We start from the raw sequence: 4,233 nt of genomic DNA on the forward strand, positions 1-4,233 counted from the left end.
TTACACAAAAAAAAGGATTTCAAGTATTCTACAAAATATATTAAAATTAAACATATAAACATATTACATTGTAGCGTCACCTGAAGTGTTTCTGGCTTCCCAGCATGCTTTGCGGCACTTTTTTGGTAACAATTAGCTTGTTTAGAGTTAATGTCCTTGTTAATTGTAGTAGTTGTCTGTTACATGTCATTTTTGTGTCCGCATCTTGAATGTAGTAGTGTTCAGTGAGCTCAGTGTTGGCGGTTGCCTCCCCAATTAAAGAACCTCTCCCATTAAGCAAGCTGAAGTGCCTCTGACCATTTGTTGTGGGACTCTAGATCGCAGGCCACGCTAACATTAAACCTTGATGTCAAGCAGAGGGCCACAAAATATGGGCGCGCGAGCCGCAATTGGCTTCATTAAAGCTACTATGGTGCATTCAAGGACTGGCGAACAAAGTGCGAAATCTCAATGCTTGGCAAAAAAAAAACAATTAGTGAAGCATAAGGACATAAACATGTAAAAACTATGGGCTTTTTTTTTTTTTTTTTACCAGTGGTAAATGTATGCTGACATGTGAACCCCCCCCCCCCCCCCCCCCCCCCCCCCCCGCCAATTTTCAGAGATAAAAATTAGTTTTTCAGGGCCTGTGTATATTAAATCTCACCTCTGTCAGTTGGTTCAGTCAGTCATCCAGGAGACGCAGCTTGACAGGTCCAGGTCTGTGTTTCAGCTGTGTTGAGGTTTCATACCCTCCATGCTGTCTTCACACTCCCTGAGTCCTCGCTCTCATTGAGAATAAAGGGCCGGCACGAAGCTGCAGCGCAAGCCAACCCGGCCCGGTAGGAGAACACCAACAGAGGGTGGTCCATGTGCAAAAAGAGGGAGGCTGATGGTTTGATTTTCTCAGCAGTTGCAGGAAAAAAGAGTTTTGGCCCTGCCTCCTTCCACTGATGTCATGCAAAGTTTTGCAAAGACAGAGACACCCCTTCTCATATAACCGCAATTGGTTAAAATCTCTACTGATGCCATCTTTTTTTTAAACCTGCGTTCTCATGCATGCAATTTTTTTATTGTCCTATTCAAACCTAATCTGCTCTGCATGATTTTGACAGTCCAGCAGTTTAGGATGATCATCAGTGGTCTGTTTTGGATTTGTCCTCTCCATAGATGGTGTGTGTGCGAGCCAAAAGCAATTGGCAGCTGTGTTTATTTGCTTATGAGGACAACGTGCAGCGGGTTCCAGCCCCTTGAGCTAAATGTTTTGAAATGAGACGGAGGCTCCGGCTTTGATGCACGGGGACGGTCTGCATACTTAAACCATGTGGGAGGACAGTTTTGCTTATGATATTCATGACAGGATGTTTTTATTTTTGGAGAGTGTGATAGCAAAGATCTGTGTGGGCGCCGGTACTGTTTATGTGTGTGTGTGATTGAGAATGATCATCACCATGTTGAGTGATAATGGAGGTGATTCTTTTAGGTAAATTCATCTAATCAGAGTATCAGTGAGCTGAGACCTGTCCCAGCTCACTTGAGGCAAAAGCGGACGACAGTCGTCCCTCGTTTATCGCATTAATTGGCTCCAGACCCGACCACGGCAAGTGAATTTCCACAAAGTAGAATTGTTAATAAATTGAATATTTTCGTAGTTAGAGCATAGAAAAAAAGGGTTTATGTAAGTTTGTTTTTTTTACCATTATTAGAGCCATGGATACATGTAATAACAACCCTATAGTCATCTTTACACTCCTATTATTCGTTGTTTACACCACATTGCAAATGCGCAGGCTACGGGATCACTGCAGGAAACACAAGAAACAGCGACTTTATTAAATTTACACGTTTTTTCTCAAAAATTCACAACTTTATTCTTGCAATATTACTACTGTTTTTCTTGTAAATGTACGACTTTTTTCTCATAAATGTACAGCTTTTTTTTTTCTCGTCAATTTACGTCTTTATTGTCATAATTGACTTTATTCTTTAAATATCCGATTTAAAAAAACAAAAAGGTGGCCCTAATACTCCGTCGTAGGTTTCAAACAGAGTGGGGAAGAAAGAGAAAATAAGAAGCCAAAAACTGTTACGACGGAGTATTAAAATAATCTGACATTTTCAGAATAAAGTCATAGATTTAAGAGAAAATACTCGTAATTTTATGTTCCAGGCATTGCCTGAGACAGCTATGAAAACTTATGTGACTTATGTGACCTTTGGCCTTGGGCATGTGGAGGGGGCGGGGTAAGGAAGGCGGAAGTGAGAAGGGCTAGACGTGCTAATCTGTTTGTGCTCAACCGCTCTGTTTTGCTGAAACGTTATAAATAAAAGCTTGCCTGAAGCAAGAGGAAAGTTTCCTTCCTTCCTGAAGAGCAATGCTTTTTTCCCTCTGACACGCATGACACGCATGAAACGTAATATTATGACTTTATTCTCGTAAATTTACGACTTTATTCTTGCAATATTACGACTTTTTTAGACACCGACAACGATTCACATTGACCGAACCCACGTAAGCTGCACGGAAGTCAACCACCTGACCTTTAGGTACGTTATCGTTCGGAGTGTATTGCTCATCTTGCCCAAACTCAGCTGGGATAAGCGGTAAAAAATAAACGAATGAACGTACAGTTGTCCCTCGTTAATCGGTTCCAGACCCGGGAGTGAATTTTGACGAGAATTTCCATGAAGTAGGATTCCTCATCTATAGGGGTGTCACATGATCTCGTGTCACGAGATCTTGCAAGATTAAAATAAAAAGGCAAGATTTCTCCTTCAGAAAAAAATGGCTCGTGGGCACTTGGCTTGGGACGATAATAAATAAATTAATTAACCACACAATAAATGAAAATGAACTCAATCATTTTGCCGGTCTCAATATATTGTATATACAGTATGTGTGTCTGTTTTCCTTGTCTCTCACCTCCAAACAGCCAGGAAGAGAGTTCACTCTGTGCATTGGTTTCAGCACCTTGGTGCGTTGGTCCCCTAGAACAACGGCATGAACAGAGTAAACCCTTTTTTCAGTCTTACAGTTTCTTTGTCCCCGTGGGTCGAGGTGGGACCACTAGCATACCCACAGAGTGCAGAAGAGTGTAACGTAGTAGGAATTCAATTAGCAGAGGGCAATATATTGTCAATTTTTTTTTCTTTCCTTAAAAGTAATGTTAAAATCTTGTCTCATGTCATAGATCCAATCTCATTTTGTGAACTGAGTGTCTACTTACTTATAAATGAAATATTTTTGTGGTTAAGGCATAGAAAACCTGTTTACAACCTTTTACATATTGTTAGAGCTCTCTAAACAGGAAATAACATCCCTATAGTCATCCTTACACTTGCATTACCCAAAGTAGTAGACATAAGAGAAATTTGACATATAAGACACAAATAAGATGTAATATAGACACACACACACACACACACACACACACACACATCAGTGTTGCCAGGTCCACTTATTGTTAGCGACTTTGGGCTTGTTTTTCTGGAACGTCACTTGTAAATTCCCAAGTTCCCTGTTGTTTTGGGCTTCTTTTCAGAGAGCTAGTTGCTTGTTTCTCTTGCCAGACCTGGCAACATTGACACACACACCCCAAGCCTTTGGTGTGTTGCATTTGACATGACAACACACACTCATGTAGTAATAATACTTATGTACTTATGCATTATAATTTTATACACACCTCTAACCTGTTAAAATACTGCACCTTGTTCAGTGATGATGATAATGATGCTATGCTAGATGCGTGTACCCAGACCTTTGTCTTTGAATGCGTGACGTATGACAGGATGTCTTCTATCTGTATTTTAGTTCATTTAGCCATTTTTATGCTGGAAAGTTCTGAATTTAGGGAAAAAGCACATCCACTTTGCTTAAATATGCATTTTTTTGACTGATAATAGGTCGTAGTCAACACAGCGAGGAACAACATTTAGATTTTTTTTTTATGAATATCTTAGGGAAAAAACGTGAAGGTCGAAGCACGAAGTGGCAGGGACAACTGTATATAAAATGGACTCTCTTACTGCAGCTCTACAACACGAGAGCTGCATCAAAAAAGTTTCTCTTTTAATGTTAACACTTAGTTCTGACATTTTCACAGAGGTATTGGTTTAACAATATGCTTATTATTGTAGTTGATTGTTTACGTTTGTGTTTCATTACACAGCTACGTATTTAACAACTTAATATAAAGACTTTAGTCATGTGAGACCCCTTGTGGCCAAACTGATTAATTACCGCGCACGAGG

The 4,233-nt window shown here is 40.0% G+C and overlaps 1 protein-coding gene across 1 annotated transcript in view; it reads right to left on the reverse strand.

Annotated features, from left to right (window-relative positions):
* The window catches only part of angptl1b (angiopoietin-like 1b), a 33,924-nt gene that overhangs the window by 23,508 nt on the left and 6,183 nt on the right, over positions 1 to 4,233 (reverse strand). The window contains exons 2-3 of the mRNA XM_054759912.1: positions 2,903 to 2,967; positions 647 to 796 (exon numbers count right to left, since the gene is read on the reverse strand). The gene's annotated coding sequence lies outside the window, so the exon portion shown is untranslated. The remainder of the gene's footprint in view (positions 1 to 646; positions 797 to 2,902; positions 2,968 to 4,233) is intronic.

The sequence above is a fragment of the Dunckerocampus dactyliophorus genome, chromosome 2 (genome assembly GCF_027744805.1).
Source record: "Dunckerocampus dactyliophorus isolate RoL2022-P2 chromosome 2, RoL_Ddac_1.1, whole genome shotgun sequence".
Classification (NCBI taxonomy): domain Eukaryota; kingdom Metazoa; phylum Chordata; class Actinopteri; order Syngnathiformes; family Syngnathidae; genus Dunckerocampus; species Dunckerocampus dactyliophorus.